The 13,178-nt window shown below is 45.3% G+C and overlaps 1 protein-coding gene across 1 annotated transcript in view; it reads right to left on the bottom strand.

Annotated features, from left to right (window-relative positions):
* gabbr2 (gamma-aminobutyric acid (GABA) B receptor, 2) overlaps positions 1–13,178 on the bottom strand; it is a 182,141-nt gene that overhangs the window by 149,961 nt on the left and 19,002 nt on the right. The window lies entirely within an intron of this gene.

Below are 13,178 nucleotides of genomic sequence, written 5' to 3'. Positions count from 1 at the left end.
TTGTCCCTATTAGAGTTTATTATGTTTTTAAAACAGAATCTCGTCTTGTGAGAGTCATATGCACATGCTTGGGAAATATTTTTTCACCCATATCATTCACCCAGCGGACCATAAAGCATCAGTGGATCATTATGTATATAAGTGTATACAGCATCGATCAATAGCCACATGACTTTAATCACAAATAGAGGTGAAGTGCAATTTGTTTAGGAACTTTGGTGCATCTATGACGTATCATGTATAATAATAAAAGTGCTAACTCACTCTTTTATTCAAAAAAGAAACAACTACATCTGTGTTTGTAATAAATTAATACACTTCTATAGACTTCTATAATGTGAAGCAGCATTGTGAATCATTTACAAAAGCAATATAAAGAAACCTGGTTTGCCAGCACTATAATTAAACAGGCCTCTCACACTACACAGCGAGTCAGGATGCCTTCAAGTGGTATCAGCCAGGGCTGAATAACTGAGTCCATTCACAGGTACAGGAGTTTTAAGAAAAGAAAAATCAGAGGAAGGGTTAAACTTCTCTTACTTTTTCACTTTACATTGCCAAGCACTACCCTAAAACATGGCCACAGACCAGTCCAATGCCTCTGGAAGCCAAAGCTAAGTGAGGGCAGATCAGAACTTATTTCCATCTCAGGACGAAGCCACAAAGAAAGAGTCTAATCCGGAGGTTGTTTTTGGCCTGCAGGGGGAGGGATACGAGTCTTCTTCAGTTTGAATCTCACAAACTTTTACAGCACAGGCAGCTGAGCTTAATGAGTGTTGTTGAGCTGCGGTAAGCATGGGCTACCAGGCAGATATTCTTTCTCCTTACCTTCTCTCTCGACTCTGAAATGCCCAATGGCTTCGTTTTCTCCCAGCAAACCAACAGCCTTTCACACGCAACGTGTCAGACAAAGCCCAAGAAGCAACATCGAAATAACTACCGCTGCAGGGCCTGAACGCAGCGCTCTGCTGCCCTTTGTGCTTCTACCTTTGACTCTGTGCGTCTCAGATTGTGTACACGTGTGTGTTTTAAACCTACTACTGTTTACTCAAGTGAGACAATCCGGAAATCCTCAACAGCGACTGCCCAAGGGTTCGCTCCTAATTGCCCCCCACCACAAGTAGGCCAAAGCGGTTCATCTTAAATTGACAAAACAAAAGACAAACACAAAGCAGAAGCACATCACCGCGGGCAACCGGGGTTCTTATATCTCCATTTAATCCTCAGAAGGCTTCAGAGCTACTATTTAAAGATGTGTTTAAAAGCCTCAGGCAACTGTAATGAGCCTCAGTGACATGCCACATAAATAGGGAGTGTATAGAGCAGATAAACAAGAATAACCATTATGAGACGAAAATAATGAACCAAAAAAAAAGGTAGAAGAAAAGGGAGGAGGATGAGAGGGAAAACAAGGCTACGGAGGAATGTGTGTGCTTACCTGCCCACCTGATTGCCTGTGTGTGTGTGTGTGTGTGTGTGTGTGTGTGTGTGTGTGTGTGTTTGTATGCGTGCCTGTGCTGTGTTCGGCGCATGTGTGTCTGTTCCCCTCTCCGACAGGCAGTAATGAATAAAATAACAGCGGAGGAAGATGAACTACTTCCTCTGTGAACTCATCAGGCAGACATTGGCATGCACCACTGCCTCCAAGATGGCTGCATCTGTGCCCCCCCCTCCTCCTTCCCCCCTGTCTTGTGAACACAGCTGGCAGCGGTGAGGCACACTGCAGGTGAGAATATGGCAGATCATTGAAGATGTCCACGTGACTTTGTGGCGTGGCTGAAATTGAGAGCTACACTAGAAATAGATCCAAAATCAGCTTTAAAATGTGGCGCAAACAGCGATATTCTTTGTGATGTTTTCCTGTGTACTGATCCGATCAGATTTAAAACTACTCCAACATTTAAATATGTTTTTGTGCCTGAAAAAGCGGATCAAGCTAAACGACACCGACAGATTCTGAGGCAGTTTCAGGAAGCCTCGCCGCAGAGCATCATAGGAAATAACTGGCAGTCAGGTGTGATGATAAACGCGCGGCGCTGTGATGGAGCCAAAAGGAGTGTGACTCTGGAGCTTTTTTCTTTCATGTGTTTGATGTGTCTCCTGGAGGATGGCGGCGCCCTCGGGGGAGCAGGCCGGGGCAGAAGGCCTTTGATGAGGCACCTCTGCTGGCTGTGATCGCATAAAACTGCTCCCCTCTCATTCACCTGCCCCGGGAGATGATGCTGTAACTCTGATGGTGGAATGATCTGTTGAATAATACACGGATTCGCCGCTATTGTATCGAAGATTCAGCGTCCCGTGTTGTAGGATGTTAGAAGAATTAGAGCAATGTGTCTGCAAACTTATTTGAGATTTTGCAGATGAATTAAGCGCACTCTCTTTTGCTGGCAGTGTCACAACACAATAATTGGGAATCTCCTGCTCCAACTTTTCTGCAAATCTTAAATCTAATTTGCCAAGTGATGCTTTACTAGACTAAGATCAAACATAAGGATTCTTTGACGGAATTACACTGACAGTGGAAAGTCTTAAAACCTCACACACGACTCCAGATTTGAGCTGGAGTGGAGGCACAGCTGACACACACACACACACACACGCAGGCAGAGAAATTATTTAAAATGTTCTCCCCCGTCAGAGGAGACAGCGCGAGGGCGGCAAAGAGGGACAGAAATAAAGCAAAAACGGCACAGGGAAGAAGGTAAAGTTCAGGAATGTCAAATGAAGAGCGCGGCAGAGAGGGAGACACAAATTGCGGGAGGAAGCGTGACAGATAGAGAAGGGATGAGAGCGTGTGAATGGGAGGGAGAGAAGGAGCGGAGAGCGAGAAAACGAGCGAGGGAGGAGGTAGAAAAAGTTCCATCACTGCTGCGATGATGTGGGTGGAAGGCAGCGCGTGGGCAGATTCATGGGAGAGAAGAATGCAGAGGGAACTGGCTCATGACTCTCTCTCTCTCTCTCGCTCGCTCGCTCGTATCAGCTCATCCGAGGCGACGCAGAACGAGCAGGAGACTGTTCTCTTTTCATGTCTGCACGTTCCCGCACACGGAACCGCAAACCGCTGCTAGATAATGAGCGCTGCAGTCATTATGGGGAACAAGGGGAACGTCGCCTGTTTTTGTGTGACTCTGTGTGTGTGTGTGCGTGTGTGTGTGTGTGTTATTCAATTGCTTTCACAAAACAAAGAGTCATGTCAATCACAGAGTGACAATCCCGCCCCTTTACTTACAGTCTGTTTCATCATTGGTGGGAATGATGGGATGCAAAGCTGGGTGCATCAGCTCATTCACCTTCTACACACACACACACACACACACACACACACACATCATTTGATGTTTCTGCATGTCTCCACTGGTCGCCAAGGAAATGGGTTTTTCACTCACATCCCGCTCGGTCAGCCTGCAGCACGTTGCCATGGCAACAGGAAACCTGTTGAAAGGGTTAACCTCCTCACCGGTGTTCGGGGCGAGAAAGGTTGTTTTTTTTTCACGTGACGGTATTTGCAGATTTGATCGGGTCCACCGCCAGTTACGTGTGTGTGTGTGCATGGGTGTGTGTGTATGTACTGCTTCTTTTTCGAATCTGCGTGTTTACTCGTGTGTGTGTGTGTGTGTGTGTGTGTGTGTGTGTGTGTGTGTGTGTGTGTGTGTGTGAGAAAGCAGAGGCTGACGAGGGGTAGAGGGAGATAATGAGTGAGAATGAATGAGAGCAAAATCACTGACTGCTATTGTCTCCATGGCTGCAGGAGAAGTTCAATGTATTTTTAAATGGAACCAATTCATCATGAATCTGTGTTGAGTGTGTGTCACACACGCTCCCACTGAGCGCGTTGCAAACAACCAGAAAGGCTTCGAACACTCAGGGGCGCTGCAATTAGATGCATGACTGTCATTATGCGGCCCACTCCACACACATACTCATACATGAACATATGCAAACACATGGATCAATAATGTGCCTTTGTGTGCATGAAAATGGAGCTAAATACCTCTCAATCTGTGTACCTGAAGCAGCACTTAAAGAGCCAGTTCACCGATTTTCAGCTAATGCCATTGTGGTAGGAAAAATATGCTGTTTGGCTCTGTGCCTTTGGAGGACGCTATCTGCTTCTCCAGTGGGCCCTGGAAAACCTCAGCCAGACTACATAAAACACGTCATCTGGCGGAGGCCAGGGAGCTCGCTCAACTACACTTCCTCAATCTAGGACGCCCGCCTCTGATGTCATGACTCGTTCAAAATCGTCAGGTTTGAAATGTAGACTGCAGACCTGAAGATTTTTTAGACGATCCACCGGTATATTCCCATCGTATTTCGGATTCTGTACTGCTCTGAGCCGTTGCCTGCAGTGACAACGGCAGTATTTCACTCCAGCGTCTCTCGCTGGGGCGTTCCTTTCAGAAGGAGGGACGAGATGTACAGAGAACACCAGCTTTGACTGACAGTGGCTTTTTCCAGGGGCCAATTGCTCCTTTACAGTAACTAAGAAGACTTTAATGTGTGATGTAATTTCATGATCGAGGTACAGTAAGTCTGCTAAATAACAGGGGAAATAGCATATATTATTTTAGCTGAAATACTGCCGATTTGCACAATAATTAAGCACTGTAAAAACTGCCCAACAGACCATGACTCAGTAATGAAGTTTTGAATCTCTAAACAGTTAAAAAGGAGCGATCTACACAAAAAAACTTAATAAATAAGGGTGCACAGTACAAGGTTATCCTGTGACATAAACACAGCAAAGAGAAAGTGACAACTATTTTTTGACTAACTTTCACAAATTTTAATTCAGACAAAGAAGCTAATTTTAGATCAATCAACTCAGTCGGTCAATCAGCTGTTTGTCTGTCTCGTGCACACAGTGAACTTGTCCCAGCGTTCATACAACCCTCCCTCACTGCTGTCCGGGCCCAGCACCTGCAGAACAGCAAGTTAGCCAACAAAAGCTGCAAACAAGCTCCTCCAGCTAGCTCGCTTTTGTTAGCCGGCTGGAGCAGAATGATTAAAGCTGTTGTAGCTACGTACATCTGGGAGCTTCAGATGTTCGACCCATGGGTGCGCCAGCAAGATGCTTTTGTTCCCTCATCTCAATTTATTAGGAACCTACTTTCTACAGCATGCTTTATTTTCAGCATTGCAGGGCTTCCTGTCCTAACAATGAAATAGGTTATGTGTGTTTTTTTGGTCTAGTTGCAGCAAAGTGCTGGAAAATGCTGATGCTGTGGTTTGTAGCTGAGAAATATAATATTAGTTACACGCAGAGAACTTTACTGGTCTTCAGGGGGCGACTACGAGCACTTCTTCAGGGGGCGAGCGCTGACTTTCTGCAAGGTCACATTACTAAATAAATTTAGAGAATGGCCTTTTCACTGTTTTTTATTGCTCTATGTTAATTTGGATTATATTTCTCAACAACAGTGTCACCTAGGGAGGAGTCCATGCAGACTGGTGCCACGGAAACGTATGCAATTGCAAAACAACAGCTCAGACATACAGTCCAGGCAATGCATTAATTTGACAGCAAGCTAGCAGGCTAGGATACTTAAAGCCACTGCATCTCTACCCCTCAGTTATTTTTTGTGCCTATGAAAGCATAAACAAAGATAATAAATTCTAAGTCTGAGAATGTGCGTGTAAGTGCTTAAATGCCTCCTGTTTGCTATGTTAATGTGATTCAGCTCATTAGCGTTGGTCGATCAGACGATGCACACAAGCTCCGTTTCTGGTTCACTGAGTATTCATGTTCTGCAGCCTCAGTATTCAGTGTTCTCCAGTGTCACCGAGTGCTGGTCTCAGCGCGGAGCGGAGTCCGCCTCGGGCTCCTCTGGACAGCGTATCTGACCGGACCAGGCACACAAGCGGCGGACGCTGGAAGAGGCTGTCTAATACGGTATATAGCTGATGTGGTTGACTGATCGCTGGGGACTGATGATGTGTGTTTAGACGCAGGGATCCGGCGCTTCCGGGGCTGCAAACAGCAGGTATGATGTAAAATGAGAGCGTGGTGGTCGATTATTTGTGAGTCAAAACGACAAAAGGTCTCAAAAGCTTCTAACAGGGGAACAAAGATTAGATGCATGACTCATTTGCTGCACACACACACACACACTGAGGCATAGAGATGGATCACATATCAGAAATATAAAGTTAGTGTCCAACAGAAAACATGACTCTGCACAAGAAACATGAAAAAAAAACCTCCCCCACTCTGCACCCACTGCATTTTGTTTCCCTCGGTTTCATCTTGTTATCATCCGCAAGATCGATGTCACCTGTCTCTAATGTTTACTCGGGGTTATGACAACAAAACCCCAACATTGGGTGAATAATATCACAGAAATAGACTGAAGACATTGAGTTACAGCACAGATTAATGAGTCATGCTGTACTCCAGATGTTATTTATAAATATGGCAGGATGGTCTCAGGATTTTGACAGCATAAAATGCACGCGGAAAAAGAAAGTGTGGATGAAAAATCATTCGAACACAGGAGACTGCAACTCTTCCCTGCCCCTCCATGCATCGAGGAAGACACACAGCAGAGATGTCGGCCAATTACAGCGAATGTAAGACTGTGAGATCCGTCCCCAATTTAGTCCTGTCCTCTCCTTTCACAGAAGGACGGAGATAGAGCTCTGACAGTGATGTGTCCTGACATACCCCAAAATGTAACCTGTGCCCGTCTGTTAGCTCACATCTGTGTGTGTGTGTGCAGTTTATTCATTTAGTGGTGAATCACTGAGCTCTGGGGGTCCCGGCTGACTTCCTCTCACCAGGCCGACTCCAACTGATCTTTGCCTCCTTTTCTCTCTCTCAATCCCTCGCTTCCTGCTGCCCTCTGCGTGTCTCTGCTGCAAGCAAAAAATGCACCTACTTCTAGAAAAACTAGAGCTGTTTCAAAACGCGTACCAGTTTTGAGATTGGCCTCTGATGCTTCCGAGACGCCTGTAACATGTCCTGACATTTTCCATGAGGTTTACAATCAGTATCATAACAGAGGATACACATTAGGATGAACATTGAGCCCAACCTTTCCTGCCAGGATAGCAGCTGTAACGAGTGTCATGTCTTCCTGTTGCTCACGATGTCAGCCACTCTGTGAACCTAAAACTCTGCTCGTTGCACACTACAACATTTCCCGCTCCTCTGCAGCCCCCCTTTCCAGCAGCCCTTACTGTGGCTTCATCACAGCCCAATGACGGCTCCATTCCGACTTCGCTGGTGAAACAGGATGTTTTATCAGCTAGGGCCAGTGGGGACTTGTACTGTCTGCCCTCTGATCTGTGTTCCCATCAGCTTGGCCAAGCTGCTGGACTAATGGGCATCTGGGCAGATATTAGAGTGTTGTGCTACACGGTTTCCTGCTAACTTAATGAGAAAACACTAGTCCCCCCCCACCCACCCACACACCTCCTGACAGAGGATGCAGGGAGGAAAAATGATGGCGGGAGACGAGGAAAGAAAAGAAATTAGAATTATAAATGAGAAGGTGAGGGAAGGTAAGTATGCTGTTATACCCCTGTCCCACCCAAATTGGCGCGTTGACGTGTTTTTTTCAGTCCCGGGAAGACCCGCTAATAATTGCCGATCGTCTCTTTTCCCATTGCCAGTGGAGTATACTCCTTTTCTGCTGCGTAGCCGTCTGACATCACAAACGCACCGGAACCTTATTTGTTCTTCCCCTCGGATCAGAAGAAGCTCTCTCACCTCCCTCTTGCCAGTGTCGCTGCATCTTGCACGAAGCAAAGAAGAAATTCGCCGTTGTATGTCAATGCATGTCATAGCATCGCGCCGGACAGGGGGCGGAGATTACTAGTGTGTCGACCTGGGTTTTGTGTTCCTGTCATTGCCGATCGGAGCCGAGGTGATAATTACCCAGGTCTACTGCAGAGTCATTTGACCCGGGTCTGAATGCGGATTGTAACCTTTCCCACTGAGCAAAAAAGCCGGGTGTTACCGGGTGTTAGCTGGTTTTTTGGGGCTTGATTACGAAAAGATTACTCAAGTATTGATACCAATTAATTCATAGAACTGAGATGATCTAGAAGAGTCTACCACATAGCTTTACAATAATAAAGCAATAGCTTGTGTGCACCAAGCAGCCATAACTAAAACAACAAACACCACCCAAACCCGATACGTCTCTGTGTCCTCAAATCTGGATATCCTCTTCCAGCTAACTTTGTTCCGTCTGATGAATAAACCAGTGCTGTGACTCGAAGCCCAGGAGAGGGCCATGCATTACTGCTATTAAATGTTAAATGCCTTGCAAAAGGGGCCTGGACCATAAAAGCAGCAGCAGCAGCAGCAGCACTTGGAAGGGAAGAGGAGAGAGAGAGAGAGAGAGGAGGGGGAGCTGGCTGCGTTTGCTCTTCCTCTCCTCGGCACAAGTGTCAGCTGCGCTCCCCGTCTTTTTAGCTACTGGTGTGGAACGGGGGCCTGCTTGTTGGGGGTTTCGAGCTGGGTGGTAGAGAGAGAGTGTGCGGTGTGTGTGTGTGTGAGGAGGTGGGAAGGGTTTGAGGGGTGAGTTTGTCTGATCCTGGCTGTGTGTGTGTGCGCGCGCTACAGATACAGCCTCAGCTGCCAGAAAAGGGCCCCTACGGCTGGGTTCAGGTGTGTATTCGAAACTTTCAGACTCTTCCTCTGACTTTACTCTCTCTTTCTCTTTGTCCTGCTCTCTCTGTTGCTCTGGGATACTGACTGTATTAATGAAACTGGGGACTTAAGCTTGGTGGAAAACAAACTGGTTTCCCTCCTGATAACTGTCATGTTTAAGTGCTGCAGGAGAAGCCTTCCACTGTCTTCCACACACACAAGCAGAGCAAGTTCATCATTTCATGCAGCCACATACTGTAAATACACACTTTAGTAGTGATCCCAGCTCATTAGAGCTTTCCTCTCTGTTAGCCCTGCAGGTTAAAAACAATTCATATCAGCCAGCCATGCTGCAGACAGTTAGGGGAGAAAACTTACAGGTTTCCATTATTCATGCTTTCAAACATGCTGCGATTTGCACATCTAGCATACTGTGTGGAGAGGAAAAACCCATCGTATGTTCCTTAAACACACACGTTGGTTTAGATGAAAGAGGAAGTCGAGTGAAGGCACAAGGAGCCGCTGATATTATAGAAGGTGCTATCTGACAGGAAATGCCCAATTAGACATCAGTGTTGCTACAGGGTATGAACAAGAAGTGAATGTGATCTGATGTGTGTGGGCCCATTACAGTGTCATGGTTTAAAGTAAAGAAAGAGAATTAAGCGATGATGTAAAGAGGCGAGGGTCAAACAGAAGAGCTGCTATATTTACACTACACAGCACGCGAGCGCCGCTAGCCAGGCTGAAGAATGGGCTTTGAATCGGAGCTATAAATAAACGTCCACCTCTTTACTTATGGCCGTTGTGAGCCATATGAATAGGCCTGACCAGGCAAGACAAAAGAGGATGGGGGACGACCCTCGACTGCACGATCTTACGGCTGCAGATCCCGGCGGGGGAATACCAGGAATGTGCTTTCATGTTATGTTTGTGTAAAGAACGTCCCTCTGGTACGCGCTGAAAGATAGGGTCGTTTATCGCTCTGTGAGGATTTGAAAGCATGAAAGAGGTTTGCGGAGATTGCTACCTGTCATAAAGGGGTTGTGACATTACGTTCTTGAATGGCAACAAAAAATAGGAGAGCGATTCTACTTTTGAATTAAAATGGGAAAAAAAGAGTAGCAATTGATGGCTGAGAAAGGAATTCAGAGCAAGCCACCAGGGCCGCCCCTTAAAAGACGACGGCTTGAATCGTCCGTTCGAGGAGACCCAGAGTGGTAGGCGGTTTAACTTCACAAACCATCACAGTTCATGAGGTTTTACAAGAGCTAAATTATCCACAGAGGTCTCCTTCAGGACCAAACAAACCGACCCGCTGAGTAAAACTAGTAGAAACAGGGCGCTGGTTTGACTCAGTTGGTAGAGCAGACTCCGCATGAGGCTACAGTCCTCGACGCACTGACTGCAGGCTTGACTCTCGGTCTGCTGATCATATGGTGCATGTCCCACTCTCTTCTCCCTATATTTCCTACTGGGTCTATTCTCAGTTATCCTATATAACAAAGGCAAAAGACAAAAAAAAAAAAAACACGTGGGAAATGTTTTGAGCCAGTGCTTTTGGAAGTCTGATTAAAGGCGTAGTGATACTGGATTGTTCAAGAGAGAAAATAGTGCCAAAAAAAAGGCGTAGGCAATGATTTTGTGTTGGAAATCAATCACGATTGCCTGCGTGTTTTTTGTAGGGTAAAGCTTTTTGGTTTCATGACCCTGGCATCTTGCCGGAACTACTTATTCTACGTTCGGAAACGGACAGAACTCAGCTCAAGCTCATAGCTTTGCATCCACCACACCACTAGCAAGTATTTCATACAACTTAGTGTCCTTGTATTCCCTTAATGTGCCTTACAGGTAAATATGTAAAAATATAGTCAAAGCTTCATGTTGATCAGCCAAAGCAGAATCAGGCAAAGCCGATTGAAATTAAAACAGATGCCACTGACAGCAGAGAAAGATATTTAAAACATACCACCTTCTGTTGTCGCCCTTTACTACTGACTGCAGCAGCATTGCACTCCTTGACATGCAAAGCCTGTGGTTACAACAACATAAGCCCAGTGACAGTTTCAGCCTGTAGAATTAAGTCACGTCTCAGCTGTGTGAAAGGGAGCTGTGAGTAAGTGTAAGTTGTCAACAGCTTCATTAAAAGAGAGCAGGACATCGCGACCTCTGCTAACCCAGCAGGCTCGTCCATCATTAGCAAAGCCCCGCCCCTAAATGAGTGAGCACAACCTGGTGGATTTTTACCCGAAGCCAGAACAGACCCTTTTTTTTCCTTCTGTTTTGCAGTATTTTTCTCCTCAATGCTTCTGCACTATTCTCTTCTTTCTAATCAACTCCGCTTTACTCCCCCCTCCCTCCCCTCGCTGCCTTCTTGCCTCTATCCGCTCTTCTCCGTCATCTCATCTCTCCAGCTATTCTCTCTCACCCTCTCTCTCTTTCATTCTAAACCACAACCCTTAATCTCGCCGAGAGCCAAATCAGCAGATTAGATGGAGAGTGACTCTCGCTCAGACTTTTCCTCGCAGTTTAATGTTGCGTTCAGAGAAAGTTAGAAGCAGATTAAATCCAAGAAATCTCTTTCTCTCCTCCCTTTTCTTTTTTTAATCCTGGCACAGGAGTGTAGACATGCAACAAGCCACAGCAGATGCTTGATGCTGGTTGTGCTGGTTAAAACATTATATTTTACTGTAGGTTATTTGGATTTTTTAACACAATTATTTTATTTTTTATCCTTACTTTTTGTATTATTTGATAATTGTTCTGCCTAGAATTTAAACTATATTTATGAGTGTACTTTTAAGCATGCATGTGGTAATTGAAGGATGATTTCTGTGTTTTATTCACTTAAATTTGTGCGCAACCGCAGAAGCCGTAGCACCTTTATGTGCACCGAGATTCTGTTAAAAGTGATGTTTCAAATATTTATTATTATTAGATTATTCTTTAGCATAAATAAACAATTCTCTCCATACACACTGTAGCATTTATAGTTCGATAAATAATGCACAGTTTATAGAAATGCCTCACAGACCGCTTGTCACCACACACAAACTTATACTGTGAAACGTATTAATGCTGTCGCCCCCTCCAGCTGTGGCACATGTGAATAAAAGAAGCATTACCTTAAAGGCATTGATTTGATGGGTGTGATAATCAATAGTGCAACAAGTGTAATTGCTGATGGAGTGAGCGTGAGAGACAAATATTTACAAAGCGACACCCCAGAGAGTTGTGGCGGCCTGCCACCATGATGGAAGGGGTCGCTTCCACTCGAGGGTTAATCAATCTGTTACACAATAATCAGGGGACATGACAGCACCAGGGTCCCTGGCTTAAACACAAGCCGTCCTTGAGGCGCATAATGATGATGCGTGACAGAATATTTCCTCAAGGCGGCCGCCGTACGCTGCGCACAGCAGACATTCATCATGAGCAAGCGGAGGGTGGAGGTGGTGGAGACAGGAGGAAGAAGAAGTGATGGGAGGGAGAAATTAAAGAGGGAACAGGGGATGTTGTAATACAAGTGTGGGGGAGTGCATGATCAGTCGCCTTGAGGATCAAACAGCGGGAAGGAAGGGCGACGGGGAAACGGTGGATTCAGAGAAATGTGGCCTGTGTGGCAAGTCGGCGTTTTTATGGGTAAAAAAAGGCAGGTGTTTCTCTGTTAACATTGTGCTTCTGTATGTTTGTGCATAGACTGAATTCACTGACATATGTTGTACATTACACTACAGAGACACACACACACACACACACACACAAGCAGGTTTCCTCCAGAGATAAAAAAGCCTCCTGTTTTCTTAATTTCCCTGCTCCTGTCTCCGCTGTGTCTCTCTGGCGCTCTCTCTTGCTCTATATTTATAACACACTCTTTAATATTTCTCAACTGAATCTGAAATGCAGAAATAATTCATTTACATACTGAATGTATTCCTCCTTTTCTGTGGCACACCGCCTCGATGTGTCTGCTTCCCTTTGATCTTACTTGAGCTTTCTCTTGATCTAAATGAGGATGGACATCTTTTAGAAAAGGACCACACCTGTCAACACGCTCTCATTCACGGTGCGTTCAAAGCAGAGCATGGTCTTTCCTAAATCGATACATATCGCTTGACGACAAGCGCAGGCACAATCATATATCAAAGGATCAAACTGTGAACAGGAAGTGAACTGTGTAACACCGGGATGAATTGCATTTAATTTTACTCCACTGAAGCTTATAGAAAATAGCCCGACTTATCAGTTGGTTTTTCACCTCAGTCGTTAGCTTGAGTTAGCTACACAATAAAGCAGGTTATGCTTTAGCACGTGGCAACCTTGTGACTAAACAGTAACTAAAAGTGGGACCTCTCAATCAGGATAATTGTCTTCTAGGGGTTTGGATCATTATGATTACGATACAATACCATCCGTACAAAGCTAAAACATCGGTCCTGAATGATCGTCATTTTTAAGGTACGTAGTCGGGATGGGACATCATTTCTAATAGTCACTAATTTATACAAAAACTGAAAAGTTCACGTGCCTATTATCTCATTTTAAAAACAGATTTTCTCCACAGTTTTTATCGGCATCT

This window comes from Semicossyphus pulcher, unplaced genomic scaffold (assembly GCF_022749685.1).
Source record: "Semicossyphus pulcher isolate SPU_LCO1_2020_fin unplaced genomic scaffold, fSemPul1.0.p SCAF_5, whole genome shotgun sequence".
Classification (NCBI taxonomy): domain Eukaryota; kingdom Metazoa; phylum Chordata; class Actinopteri; order Labriformes; family Labridae; genus Semicossyphus; species Semicossyphus pulcher.
This window is presented reverse-complemented; position numbering and strand designations above follow the sequence as displayed.